Source organism: Lathamus discolor, chromosome 3, assembly GCF_037157495.1.
Source record: "Lathamus discolor isolate bLatDis1 chromosome 3, bLatDis1.hap1, whole genome shotgun sequence".
Lineage (NCBI taxonomy): Eukaryota > Metazoa > Chordata > Aves > Psittaciformes > Psittacidae > Lathamus > Lathamus discolor.
Window position 1 is genome coordinate 96,620,840 of NC_088886.1, and position 14,481 is coordinate 96,635,320.

The 14,481-nt window shown below is 45.5% G+C and overlaps 1 protein-coding gene and 1 long non-coding RNA gene across 8 annotated transcripts in view; one reads left to right on the forward strand and one right to left on the reverse strand.

Moving 5' to 3' along the window:
• The first annotated feature begins 869 nt into the window (after positions 1–869).
• ZMIZ1 (zinc finger MIZ-type containing 1) overlaps positions 870–14,481 on the forward strand; it is a 346,192-nt gene continuing 332,580 nt past the window's right edge. For 4 of the 7 annotated variants that reach the window (XM_065670721.1, XM_065670719.1, XM_065670723.1 and 1 more), the window contains exon 1: positions 1,656–1,808. The gene's annotated coding sequence lies outside the window, so the exon portion shown is untranslated. Of the gene's footprint in view, positions 1,318–1,654; positions 1,809–14,481 lie in introns of those variants that run through there. The other 3 variants (XM_065670720.1, XM_065670724.1, XM_065670730.1) reach the window with 3 other exon arrangements.
• On the reverse strand, positions 1,198–2,600 carry LOC136010086 (uncharacterized). The gene is made up of 3 exons (XR_010610750.1): positions 2,386–2,600; positions 1,716–1,907; positions 1,198–1,315 (listed from the first exon to the last, which is right to left on the reverse strand). It is a non-coding gene; the product is annotated as an uncharacterized LOC136010086 (long non-coding RNA).

A 14,481-nucleotide genomic window follows, 5' to 3' on the forward strand; every position in this document is an offset into this window, starting at 1 on the left:
GCGGGGTACCCCCGGTATCCACCGAGGCGGGCGGGCGGGCGGCAGGAGGGGAAGAGCGGCAGTAATTGGGGTTTTGGGGGGGTGTAGGGTTTTTTTTCCTCCTTTTTGTTTTCTCCTGGTGAAGCCACGACGGCGCAAACGAGCGGGGCGGAGGGCCAGGGGCGGGGACGCTGTCCTCGGGGGGGCCGAGGCAGCGGGCGGTGCAGCCCCGCTTGCCCCTTCCATCCCCGTGGCTGAGCCGCCCCATGCAAATCAGTACGTAAATGAGCGAGCGGCAGCCGTCGGAGGGAAGGGGGGGGGGAGCCCCGCGGGGTTACCGGCGTGGAGGGCGGCATGAACGTGCGATTCCGGCTGCACGCGTTGTTACAAAAAATAATAATTAAACACCCCCCCCACCCCCCGAGTGATCCGACATCCCTTTAAAGTCCAGATCGTTCTCCTCCTCCTCCAGCAAGACGAATGTGACCAGTGGAGAGATGCACTGTGCTGTTTAAATTGCTTATCTTAATTGCATAATCTAACAAGCCCCGTTGGAGCAGGGATGAATATATTAGGCTTATTAACAACTCATCATAAAATATTGATTGTCCTGGAAGTGGTTTATCAAGGGGAAGAGAAGTCGAGGGAGATGTTTTTAGCAGATCGGTGCTCGTCAGACAAGGACGGTTCCTTCTTGTTTTCTCTCTGGAAATCGGGCTGGTTTTCCTGAGGAGGAGAGGGGGGAACCCGATCCCAACCAAACCGGCCTATTGTTAGAGCCGCGGGACGCGCTCAGGGCGGCGGGGGGAGGGTACGTGGGGAGAGAGGGCCACCCCCGCCCCGGGCCGCTCCGCTCCGCTCCGCCCCGCCGGGCACAGCCGCCCGGCTTCCCCGGCAGAGCCCCGCTGGCGGGCGGGGACCCCCGGGAGAGCCCTGCGCCTACCTGGGTGGCGGCAGCTCCGGGCTCTGAAATAACAGTGGCCCCGAGGGACGGTGGCGGTAATAAAGACTTGGGGGGGGAGTAGAGAGGGACGAGGGGTGGCTAAAGTGAGATACCCGGAGGGAGCAGCGGGCTATCTCGGCGTTCCCGTGTCATCTCCCTGCCCACCCGGTAGTTCCTTCCATCCCCGTAAAAAATCTCCCGTGAAGGCGATGGAGACGGAGGCACTGCATGCTTGAGAGCACATCGGATCCAGGGTGGTTTTCCCCTGTTTAATAATACAAAAATACAGAAGGGAGAATAGGTATTCTCCTGCTTTCGGTTTCCAGAGTGGAAGGGTTTCCGAGTGCCTGGTGTTCAGGAAGACTAAACCGAGATTCCCCGCCTTAAAATAGACTGTAAGACAATATTTGTATTTTAACTCGTATCTAAGATTTTTAACTTTGTGTAATTTGGGGGATGAGGGGGGGGAAGGATGGGGTGGAGGGAAGAGGGAAAAGGAGAGGGCGAAGAGAACATCCCTGTAGGAGGCAGCTCCCTTTCAGATAGGAATCTGGGACAGATTTTGCCAGCAGCCACAAAGCATGGCCCTTTGGTAATAGAATAGCCAATGTAATTTGACACTTCAACTTGCTGTGCTCTCTGCTAGTTGATTCACTTACTCACCCACTAACATTGAGCTCCTTTTCACTGTCTGTGGGCAAGGGGAAAAAGGGGGGGGGGGGGAAGAAAGGAAAAAGAAGGGGGGGGAGAAGGAAGAAAGGGGGAATAAACAAAATTATATATTTAAAAATACCCGAGTAGAGCTGCAACTCAGTTGGGGAGAGAGGATTTTGCCTGCCTTCTTCCTTATTATTTTGCTGCTACAAGGCTGCTTTGCAATCTGTAGGTAAGTTTCGCGTCTATTTGCACTCCCTGCTCGCACCTCCCCGTTCGCGGCCGGGCAGGGGTTGCGTCTCGGCGTAGCAGAAACAATGGAGCGGCCACGCTGGGGAAATAGGTGTACAGTAGAGAGAAAAAAAGAGAAAATACGTATTTATTCTGCGAGGGGAGAGAATGTGTGGAGACTTCTTAAAGGGGCAGGCTGTCCCCGCCGAGGGAGCGGGGCGAGAGCGGGCGGGGAGCCGCGGAGCCGGGCCCGGCGGCGGGGAGGCGGCTCTGCCCGGGAAATACCCTTCCTGGGCCGGCCGCGGGGCCGCGGGGGGACCCGGCCCGGCTCTAACTTGTGGCAGCCGCGACGCGACGCGAGGCGGGCGGGAGTCGGAGCCACGCAAAAACAAAGGGGCTGCGGGGGCCGGGGCGGCGGCTGCCCCCGGCCGGGCGGGCGCCCTCGGCTTGAGCTGGAGACCCGCGCCGGGGCCGGGGCTGCGGCCGCGGCTCGGGGCGTGCGTGTCCGGCTGCGCGTGTGGGGTTTGGGAGACGCGTGGGGGAGCTTGCGCCTGTGTTCCGGGCTGCGGGAAGCTTGCCTGGGTGTAAATTCCTTGTGTCTGGGTTTGGAGAGCCAGTTGGGACCGGGGCCTCTCTCGCCAGGCAGGAGGAAGGAGCAGCCCCCCTCCTTCCCTTCTTCCCTCCCCCCCCCCGGTGCATCTGTCCAGGAAGCCGTCGGGGCGGAGGGGAGGGGGCGCGGGGGCAGAGGGCCAGGGGGGCCTGGCCCGGCCGCCGCTCGCCACCGGCTCTCCTGCCTGCCTGCCTTTGTGCGAGGGAAGCGGGGAAGCGGTTCCAGGGGCGGCTGGCGGAGCTGCTCGCGAGGAGAGGGGGAATGGCAGTCAGTTAAAAGACACTTCAGGAATGTAAACATAAAAATAGGAGCCATCCAGCCACGCTTTTATTCCCCCCGTGCCGCTCGGGATAGCGCTCCAGGCTGGCTCGGTAGCGTAGAAGGCAGTACAGCAGCCTAAGGCAGGGGGGAGGAAGTTGTTACTAGAATCGGGTTTTTAGACTGTAAACTTTGTTTTGCACGTGTAAAGTTTAATTTCGGTGCTACCGTGGAGGCTGCGGCGTGGGGCACGGAGCGGGGAGGCGCCGCTCCGGGGGCTTCTTCTCCGGTGCAGCCCCCGTTACCGAATGTTCGGAGGGTGAAACGTGCCGGCGGTGCAAGCATGACCCCCGCGCCGTGGCGGAGCGGCTTTTGTCTGGGGTTGTGGGGGTCCCGCTAAACAGTGGCGGCAGCTGCTCAAACGGTTACAAATTGCAGCCATACAGGCAGTTTATTGGGACTGAAGCGAACTTACGGAATAGCTCCGCGCTGCCGTGCGATTGTGCACGGTGTATATTTTTGTGCTTCAGTTAATAATCTGCAAACGGCTTAATGGCTCTGTAGTGCCAGAGGAATTGGTTTTCTCCATTTACTTGAGCAGGCCTGAGTGAAGCTGGTGTTCCGACTGCTTTTTTCAGTGCATTGACATGAGAGAAGAGGATTTAACTTGGCAGCCTGAACAAATGCTCTATCAAAGGTTTCCTAAGAGACAGTAGGAGAGCGGGGGGGAGATGAATGACCTGGGGTAGTTTTAGGGTGCTACCTATGCAAGCTTTCTTTTAAATATGAAATGGCCATTTAGGGCTCTGAATAAAACTGTGCATCAGAAAGGCGACAGGCTTATAAAATTTAAAAGGGCAAAAGCCCATTAATGCTGTGGCAAAGCTTTGGCTCCCAGCTCTGGTTGAGTAGTTCCAACTGCCTTGAAGTGCCAGAGCTTTTAAGGAATCTTTAGCAACAGCTTCTCTGTAGCTGCAATATGGACCTTGGCCTTGCATACTGGAAGGTTAATGGTGCAGCCTCTCCTCCCCAGGCAGGGGAGCCGGGAGCAAGGGCGAGGGCAGCAGGCGTAAGGGCACTAGGGGTAACTGAGAGGTGGAGCAGAACCAGGAGGGGGCGGAAAGGGGAGGGCTGGGGAAAAAGCCTTATGCTTGGATGTATGATTAAAGCCTCTTATTGGTGGGAACCTGTTCAGGTCGTGGTACTGGGGCAGTAAGGTGGCATTGGGGCAGAACTCTAACTGAAAAAGTATTGCCAGCACCAGCAGAAAAGTTTCACAGGAAACCTAAACACCACTGATGGTCTCTGGGAGAAGGATCCTTCTAGCAAACACAGTTGGTCTCAGCTTCAAACCTCCACTTCCTTCTCTCCACTGGGGGAAATGTACTGTGGCATCAATCTTCTCTTGTCGAGGCCTGGTGCAGGTCTGTGAATGCCAGAAGACTTGCTCTGACCTTTTTCTGTTCAAGTTGAGGATGTTGAAACACCAGCCATCAAACAAAAGACACATTGAAAGCAAGATCTGCAGTGGAGCACGTGTGACTTTGAGGCTAGTTGAGTGCATTTCGTGACTGTTTTTCTCAGAGTTTGGGGTGGAGGGGAGGAGAAAGAAAAGGACGCTTATTGTTAAAATGAGGCTGTGGAAAACATGACTTGAAATCCCTTAAATATCCCACAGTCAAGGACCTTTCTCCTGTTTATCTTTACTTTTTAAATGTTGTCTTAAAATGGCTTGATTTTCTCCTGTTTTTTTACTTGTGTGTCTATGATTGCCAAATTACAAGATTATTATTATTTTTCCCCGTGGTTGTGAGGAGGACCAGGAGTTTTGCCAAATTTCCCACAATAAAAAAAAAAAAAAAAAAGAAAAAAAAAAAGAAAAACTTTTTAGGAAAAAAAAAAGTGTCTAAGATTATGTTTTAAAACAACGAAAAATTTCCTGGCGTTTAATTGACAGACTGCGATTTTTATCTACTCAAGATAACACTACTCAAAAGGTGGCTGGTTTCAAGACTGTTCTGTAAATTGTAATTTAAATTTACTTAGGACTTTCAGAATTTAAAAAGAGTGCCCTGGGGACCGGTTGATACAGGTGTCTAACCTGCCAGTGACATTCATGTCAACATGGACAGATGCTTTTATTGTTTACATTGTTTACAGTCCACAGTACTTTAAATAAACCTTGATCATGATTAGAAACAATAATTGAGTCTGTGGCAAAGGATCAATGAAAACTTTGTTTCAGGAAAGAAGCGAGTTGCTGTGCGTATATACAAAGTGTTTTGTACTGTCTGGGAAGAAATAAAACTGTGACCTTAATGTGGCATACAGTTCTGTTTTTACAATATTTTAGGAAACCCACAAAAGATAATAGATCAGTTTCTGCAGCATCTGAAAGATTTGTCCTGATCAGCAGCGGTTGCAAGGGGCGGAAAAGAGAGAGGAGGCTTTGTAGCACATTTCCATTCATAACTTTTCTTAGGAGTTGCTTGCCCTTTGCCCCAAATCTTTTCCACTTTTATAGGCTCCAAAGTTTTTGTGTCAACCAAAAAAAAAAAAAACCCAACTGAAAAAACCTTCCAACAAAACAACAAGCCTCATGGATGGCAGTTACATCACTGATACTATAGTTGGAGACAATGTTGACTGGTTTTTAGCAACTTGATGTTTGTACTAGCAGCTTGCAAAGCCTGGTTTCTCTACTGAAAACTAAGAAAGATAGATCCCAGAAAGGAAACAAAAGTTGGAATTCCTTTTGCCTTCTACAGTGTTGTTGATAGGCTTCTGGACAACAGGGATCCAGCCTATTTCCAGTCACACAGAAGATAACGTGACCATGAGAAATGGATGTAGTGGCTGGCCAGGAGCTGGTCGTGCCTGCCATGCTGCTGTAACGACATGGGTGATCAAGTGCCAGAGGAGGAATGAGCTGGGATTGTTATGGCTTTACCTGGGAAGCCTGTTTCTCATAAATGAGTAGGACTGCAGTTAATGCCTGTGGTAACAAATTTGACCACTATGCAATTGGCTGATTTGTTCACTCCTAGTTAGACCAATTTTTGTGAAATCTTATCCTGTATTACAGCAAAGCAGCAATAATATTGCTGAAGAGTTTTGAGTTGGCTTATACTTGTTCTTTTCAACCAACCATTGTGGGATGAGGTGCACAAACCTTATTTATCCTGTAGATGTGTTTATGGGGAAGCACAGTGGACATGCATCATTACAGACCACCACAGATGGGCAGCAATACACCTCCTGCTCAGATTATGTATGTTTCCCTTTCACTGAATTTAGGTATATGTAAGCTTTTATGCCGATGATAAGTTGAGGCTGTTAGTTGCCTTAGGTATAATTTCTGCCTTATTATGTTGGGTTTGAATTATTATTTTTATTTTTAAAAAAAGGTTTGTAAATGGAAATGTTGCTTTCTCCTATTGATTTATACCCCTCCCCCTCTTCTTTTTTCTAAAAGCAAAACTTCTTATGTAGCAATTTTCAATTTCTTTATTTCCATTGAGTTTCACATGATCATTAGCATTCAGCTTGGTTAGCGTCAGAATGTTTTAAAGGTGATACGGGCTGCAAGAGAAATGTCCAGACAATGGGTTGTAATGGATCTCCACAACTCGACTGTTGGAGGCAGTAGTGTATTATGAGAGTAAGAGATGGTCTTACACTTGTTACATGTTATTTTTGGTTCTAATAGTTTAAGATACACCGAAGTTTACATTGCCTGCAAGGAGAGGTTTGCCAGCTTCAGTACAGTTCTTCTGCCCTTCCCTTCTTGGAGGATGGCAATTTTGTATGGGTGTTATGTATCTAGTAGAAAACACAAAGTTGTTCTTAGGCAGCCAAAATCACTTTCTACCCAATTTCTCCTGGAAGTGTCAACATAAATTGAGTTACTCCATAGGGGATGATTCATTCTTGAAAGAACCCACCCTTCTGAAGGCCCATGTAAGTGACCGTTTGATCTGGGCCACCTACAGTTTCCCTCAGTTGCTTACACTGTTAGACCTGTAGCAGAAGATAGACGTAATCTGTACTCCTGTATGAAATCCTGGAACAACCAAACACAGTCCCTTCCAGTGGGGAAGGGGTGATGGCTCATGCTTTTTAGAATAAGGTTTAGGATCTAATGAAATATCTAAGCTGGAAAAGAGTCTTCTGTCCTGTCCACAGATGATTCAGTAAATCTAGCTATTTTGGTTTTTGTATAGTGTATTATTAATATTGAGATAGTCACATTCAAGCTATCACGTTAACATTCCATTAAGGTAAATGTGGGAAGCATATCCCTTGGTTGATAATCCAGTGCTTGTTTTTACTCTGCAGAGCAGCTTTGAATTGATTCCCAAAGTGAAGCAGGAGGGCTGTTGGCTCAGCACAGGCAGGGAGGAGGGAAAAGAAATGGGTCAAAACCCCATTAATATGCACAATGCTACAAACCTGTGGAAATTTCATAAAGCTGTGGATTTGGATTGCCTCTACTGCTCATTGCTTGTCTTCATAACGAGTTTGTTATTTTTTTATCTTAGCAAAATTTAAGTTTTGTTTTTTGTAACTTAATATTTATGTGTCAGTAGATGAGGGAGAGCTGATTTATAAAACCAGTGTTCTTATGCTAAGATATCCTTCTTCAGTCCGGTGAAACCTACTCGGGCAATCCTCTGGCTGCGTGATCTGTGGGTAGCAGATGCTGTCCTCTCCCTGTACAACCATATTCCAGTTTCTCGGTGGTTAGTATTGGCTGCAGGCACAGAGAGACTGTGGTTGCTGTAAGCCTTCCTCCTCAACCTCCCCCCCCCCCCCCCCCCAGGGAAAAGCAGCACTGCTGTGGGTCTGACTTCAGAAAGGAAACACTTTTATCCTATAGGTAATACATATATGTCCATGTGCAGATGAAAGCCACAGACTTTGTGCATCTGATAGGTTCATGCAAAACTGGTATGGAATTGTTTGTTGTCTTTATTTGGTCTTCAGATCTTCCTGGTTCTGATGTTCTCAACTCTTTGGTAACTGGAAAACTCTTCTGGAGACTTACTTGAGTAGTCAGGTTGGTCAGGATAGCGTTAACTGGAGAATACTGACTGGTTGTGTCTAATGCACAAATGTGGATAAACTCTGCCCCATTCGTATTGCAGCTTTTTGCACCTGCGAAATATCATTTGCCACCTTTGCTGATTAGGTGAAAACATCTATGTTTGACAAATAAGAAAAAGAGCAATTATGTAAACAAGTTTGTGTTGTCCCTTGGAATCATTATTTATTTATTTATGTAATTCCTTTGAGGCTTCAGGGCTGCAAGGACTGCCTGTTTGGCAAAGCAAATGGTATCCATCTCTTAGAGATTTCTAGATAGTCTCATAACTAATCAGAAAGGTTTATTTATTGGGGCTGCAGTGAAATAGATATATGACAGAGTAGCAGGAGCTTCAATTGGCCATTTAGTAGCAACAAACCAGTTCCCTTGATGAATATCTGCTTGTTTCTTGGCTGTATTCCTGATTACCTCTGAGAACAGCAGAGCCTTTTAAGCTGCCCTGAAATACACACCTCCTGTTCTGTCAGTAAATTCTGAAGTGCTGGTTTCTCTTCCTCTCTTGCTTTTGAACACCCATTCCAAAAACAGATGAACTAATTGAATACGAGTTTACTGTATAACTGAGGGCATCGTGGGATGGGGGAGCAGCGTAGGGCAATGCCTGGTGGATAAGCATCCTCCAGCTCAAAGGTTACCATCTACTTTTGGTTATTTTAGAGGTGTGAGAATGTGACGGGGTGGGGGAAACCACTGCAAAGTGGCAGAGAGGAAATCAGTTGCAGGACCCCTATCCCTCCAACTACAGCCACTTTCTAAAGGGAGAGAAACTCATCAACCTGCTGTCCTGCTGCCTCCGTACCCAGTCTGAGTGATGCTTCTGTTCATACAGCCAAAATGTGGGATGTCCCCATACATGGTTTGAAAATAAGAAATACCTTACATATCACTGCTTTAACATAAACTTTAGTCTTTCTTAGCATTGAGTGTATCTTTTAGATTTTGCTGTTGTAAATTGTAAAAAAAGCCTTATAAACAGGGAGATTTTCTTGGAGAACGTTTTTGCTTAAAATACATTGCAAAAACACAAGTTCTTGCAGCTAGAGTAGCTTGACAACAGGCACCATCACTTCTTCATAATGTATTCATAGGTCAACAGAAGATCCATTTGGTTATCTTCCCTCCACATAACCCCCCCAAAAAGGGCAGGAGAAGAGCTTTAAAAAGCAGTTTTAGAGACATTGTTGACATTGGATTCTCGGAAGAGCAGTTTGTTTATATATCTATCTATATATGGAAGAGAGAAGGGTTTATTATCCTGCAGGTTTTCAGGGGGGAAGAAAAATGATGTGGTTGTCAGGCAGTCTACCCAATCTCTTGGTGTCCTTCTTGTAAATTCTGTGTTTGCTTAATGCTCTTACAACTCTTTTCCCAGCAGTGGGATCACAGAAGTTAACTTGTTTACAGCTGGTATACAGCTTGTGTTGGCCTCCCTTACAGCAGCCCGATGCTTCCCCCAAGCCTTTTCAAAGAAAGATTTTCTTCTTTCCTCCACTTAGCACAGGTTGATGCTCTTCACATTTGATTAAACAATAACTTTATTATTTTTTTAAGACTGGAATGCTTGTTCTAAAAAGACTCCAGGCCAGTGAACACGTCCTTGGGTCCTGACTATCTGCACGTTCAGTTCTCTGTCCTGCAGGTGCTTTACAAAACTATGAAGTCCCACCTTGCCACTGAGATACAGGTACTCTGTCTGTTTCACAGAAAATTAAGATGCTGAGTTGCACCTTAATGCAACCCACACATACAAATGTAGGTAGCAGTTCTGTGACTGAAAACGTGAATTCGTGTGTTGTGTTAGCACAGCTATTACCCTACAAACTAGTGTTCAGCTTCATCCCATTCACAAGTGTCTTTCCTGCTTCTGAGTGATCTACTCTGGTATTTCTCACTTTGTGAGACTTAAAACTTCTTTCAGTCCTTGTTTAGGAGATTTGTTTCAGGATCTACACTTCAGTCTTTTGCTGTCCTCTCAAGTATGAGATCTCTCCCATAATTTACACCACTTTTTAAAACTACTGGGTTGCAGTCCAGCTGGAATTTGATACCATTAGACATGGGAGCCTACTAGCTTTCCAACTGAATGCATAGCTTTGGCTGTTGGCTTTGTAAAACTCTTTGAAATACCATGCATTAAAATCACAGTATTGTGTAATGAGAAGTTATTTTGGGTCACTAGTGGAGCCTTCTAAGACTTGGTTAAATGAGCCTTGTAAGTTAAACCACTTGGGCTCATGTATTCTTCCCACAGCTTTCTGACAATGTAGGTGTGCGGGTGATGGTCACCTGCCCCTGACATTGCTCAGGCTGTGGCATGGGCTCTGAACCCACTTCTGTAGCAGCGATTCACACTGCTGCAGGGACCCCTTGGAGGAAGGCTCAGCCTAGCTCAGAACTGACTTTAACTGGTGGGTCTGGAAAGAGAAACTGGGGGGCTCCATGGCCCAGCGGTCCCAGGCTTAGCAGCAGTTCCTGTAGCAGCAGACAGAACAGGAGTTGTGTGGGAAGGTGGGTATCCAGAAGGGCTTCAGAGTCCAGATAAACAAGGTCCTGCTCCTGTAGCAGGGACCCGTTTGTTTATGTGTAACTTGGGAGTCGCTGTTTCAGTTGGCCTTGTTATTCTTTACCAAAGAACAGGTAAAACTGATAGCAGCTGCTGTTGACCAGAAAAAGACAAGAGTGTAAAAGAAATACATGGAGACCTCTGAAATGTTTGTTAATAATAAATGCTTAATCCTGGTGTTTAACAAAGATACAGCTTAGACTTGGGCTTGTCTGAGCTGTATAAATGCTTCTCTTCAAGACCAGACCTTGCATACTGAGTGATCCTCGGGTATGAGTTACAAATAAAGGGAAGGCCATACAGACCTTGTTTATACTTCAGAAGGAATCAGCAACAGGACACAGGGTAAATATTTTGAAGCATTCACATGAAGTTGTCTTGTCCTGCGGAGTCTGTGCGGCAGGGAGCGCGGTGGTGATGGGCACTGCTGCCAGTGGCACGACCTGGAGCAGAGCAAGTTGAAAGTGCAGAAAGGACCTCCCAGGGTGTAGACCAGATGGTGCTTGGTGCTGCACAGGCTTGGGCAAAGCAGTGGTCCTTCCTGCAAAGGATAGTGCTGTGGATGGTGAGTAGTTCGGACCCTGTATGATTAAAATGGGTCCTGAAAATATCTGCAGTCATTTTATTTCTACCTGTATTCATGGCAGATTGTTCTTTGTAATAGGTTGACAGGTGCCTGGGAGGTGTGGGGTCTGCAGGGAAGTGGAAGAGGAGGTGGTAGCTGCTGGAGTGTTCAGAGCCTGGGTTTGAGGAATTGCTTGGTGGAAGTACGTGGGCACCTTAGATTCAGCACTGTGCTTGTCTTATCCTTCAGCAGAATATCATTGTGTCTCTAAATAAATACAAAAACTATGTGAAATTCAAGATCCAATTTTCTTTTGTTAACTAGTTGATATGTTGAACATCCATCTTGAAGTGCTGGGCATGTTTTCTCTTAGCTAACAGAGCATAACTGCTCCCAGTGAGCATGTTGGGTTTAGTGCATTGTTTTGTAACCTTTGGATATCTGGCTTCAGTGTTATACTTGGCTGTGGTGGGTCCTTGCAAGCCCTGTATGACACTGAGCTGGTACACCTAATACAGCTCTCCTGTCTATCTGCCCTGTAGCTGGGAGCACTAGGCATATGCAGGTAAACATATTAACAGCTGAAATGAGGAGTAAAGTAGATGATAGTCAGGCTGCTGTTGTGTGGCACCCAGGCTCTGCAATGGTGACTAAGACAACATGATAGTTTCCTTATTGGCCACCATCTGTCTGCTCTTCACTGGTGCCTCTTGGTTGGCGCTGAGCCTTTCGGAGTGGGGACCAGCGCTGCATCTGTGCAGCACCCAGTGCAGGGACTCCCGGGTAAGGAAGCAGGAAAAGGATGATGCCTAGTAGGTTTCTGGTCACAGTTGTAGGATAATGTCCTGTCACTAATTTGTTTAATCATTTTAAAAAGTAAAAATTCTGAGACAGCGTTTTTGTTGTCTCCTAAAAGGTTTTGCATTCTAAATGCATGTATAAATTATTTATTCAGTGCCTGAACTCTTTCCAAAACCTTTTGTGAAAGAAAGTCTTTTACCAGTCCCTATTTTTAGAATATTACTGTTCTGAAAATTTCAACAGAACTTCTAGTGTTTCTGTCAGTTTTGTGGTGTCGCATGATTTGAAATTCAGATTTAAAACTTTGAATTTGGTCATCCAAAAAGAAACCGTGTGTCAGCGTAGAGTCTTAGTCCTTTGTCTCAAATTGCAGCTATGGCCTTCAATGCCTCTTACTCAATAAAGAGAAATGTAAATCAAAAATACTTGTAATGTTGCCAGCATCTTGTCCTAGCAATATCCCAGTGTATTAAATCATAAAATGAAGAAACATAGTACTCCTGTCATAAGAAAAATACATCTTTTTAAGCATATGTTTGCTATGTTCATGCTCCTCAGTGTTCATGAATTTGTGCTTTATTTTGTTTTAGAAGCTGGTAGCCAACTTTACCTGATAAGCTGTTTATAGAAGAAATAGAAGGTTGGGGAGTCAAGCTCCCCTTTTCGCTATTACACCTGACTTCAGGATAATTTATAGGAAATGAAAGATGAATGCACATATGCTAACCTCTCTGAAAGATTGCCTGGCTTCTTTGTTTAATAAATCCCCCCCAAAAAAATACTGAAGAGGCAGGAATTCTCTGGCAGTTGGTCTATTTGTGTTTTTAACGTAGAATATTTTTAGCCTGTGATACAAAAATACATACTTTTGTATCCAAAGAGACTGTTGTTTGCATTTATTTAAGAACTCTGGATGGGAAACAAGATGTTAGACCTATTATAATGCAACCCAGTAATTAACATATGTTGGCCTGCCTCTGCCAAGGATTTCCTATGAGTAATGCAAGTTGCACAAGTAGAGGAGTTAGGTTGTTTGTCAGTGAAAAACCATACATACACGTATCCTAAAGACATCATCTGAGGATAGGATGTGAATCTCTGTTTGGATCTAAGAACAATTATAGTTTAAATGTCTTCTCAGCTGTGTTAGGTTTGGAAAAAAAGGCTCCTGCCATCACCAGTGAAATATTCTCATGTCCAGTATCAAGAAAAATGGGATAATGATTGATGGAGGGAGTTTCAAGTTTTGGGTTGCATGGGGGTTTTGTGTGTGGCAGCTGTGGGGGTTGGTTGGTGTGTTTGGTTTGTTTCTAATTCCCCAGTTCCTGGATGACTGGGGTGAGGAATCTCAAGGGTGCTTTCAACAGTAAGGATCCTGTGTCTGACTTCAGAGACATCTTTGCATTGTAGTTGCACCAGGTGGGTGCCAGGTAGCTGGATCCAGCTGCTCCGTTTGGACGGGCCTTTCACATCAGAGGAGTGCAGTGACTTAGTTAAACTGTGGTCAAAGCTAACATACATAAAGCACATAACTGCATGTACCCTGCATAGAAATGTTACTTCCACCCAAAATATACACATTCTGCAATTACATATAGGAAGGGGGTCAGGGTTAGAGTAAAAGTTGAAATAAAAATAGAATTTTTAAAAAGTATAAGGGTGTTGGTGAGTTCAGCTTTTGCATGGTGGATTATTTTTTAATTACTGTTCCTAATGAAGTGCACATGACCAATTCAGACCTATTTTTCCTTAATAACTGTTACAGGAAGATAAACGGTATATTGTGGATTTAAATGACTGAAATGCATCCACAGAATAGTTTGAGGGTCATATATTCTTGAACTCTGAAATGTGCTCCTATTAGCGTTCTATTTAAAAGCAGATTTTTTTTCTTAACCTGAAAGCAGGCTGCTGCACACCAGCTAATGGTTTAATGTGGGCTCACAATTAGTGACTACTCACTTCTGTGTGCTTCTCTCAATGTGACCTCATCATCTTGCGCTGAAGGGACTGGAACATGGAGAGATAATAGGATTAATCAATACCTGTATGCATTGCAAGTATTAACAACTTCCCAACACCAAAGGTTCTTCATCAAGATAGAGTAAAATACATCATCATTTTTTCCACCTGAGAGTTATGTGTTTAATTTGTAGTTTTTATTTTGGCACTATCTGTTCACCTACAGATAAAGTTTGACTATGACAGCAGTGGTGGTCAGGCTACCTTTTGTTTGTAAATTCATAATTGTTGGGTTTGCCTTGAGTGCCATTTTCAAGCTGTGGATGGTGTTGAAGAGAAGAACTTAGAACACAGAAACTGGATTACAGTGCTTAGAGTACTGATTAGACTAATTTAGAATTGCCAGTGTTAAAATATTCAGCCACCAGAAGCTAGACCTATAGAATAATTTTAAATAACAATAAACTTGCATTCTTTTCAAACTCTGCCTTTTGGGGCTTTTTTAGGGTTCATGTTTTCCAGTTTCATTCTGGATCACAAGCGCTAGAAACTCATCAAATAGTGATGCTGTTCTAATCAGTTGACTTAAGGAGTGGGAGCTTTAGAGTACACATGAAAGTAGTACTAGGCTTAGGTCCAGGTCTCCTTTTGTACTCTCTGTTGTACATTTGTGCCACGTTTGGAGGTGGTATGTCCAGTTTGCACCTGGAGGCTGTTTGCCACCCTCTCTCAGAGCAGGGTGGTGCAGTCGATAGTCACGCTTAGTAACACTGTTCGCCTCTTTTTCAAATCATTGAGTGCCTTGGGG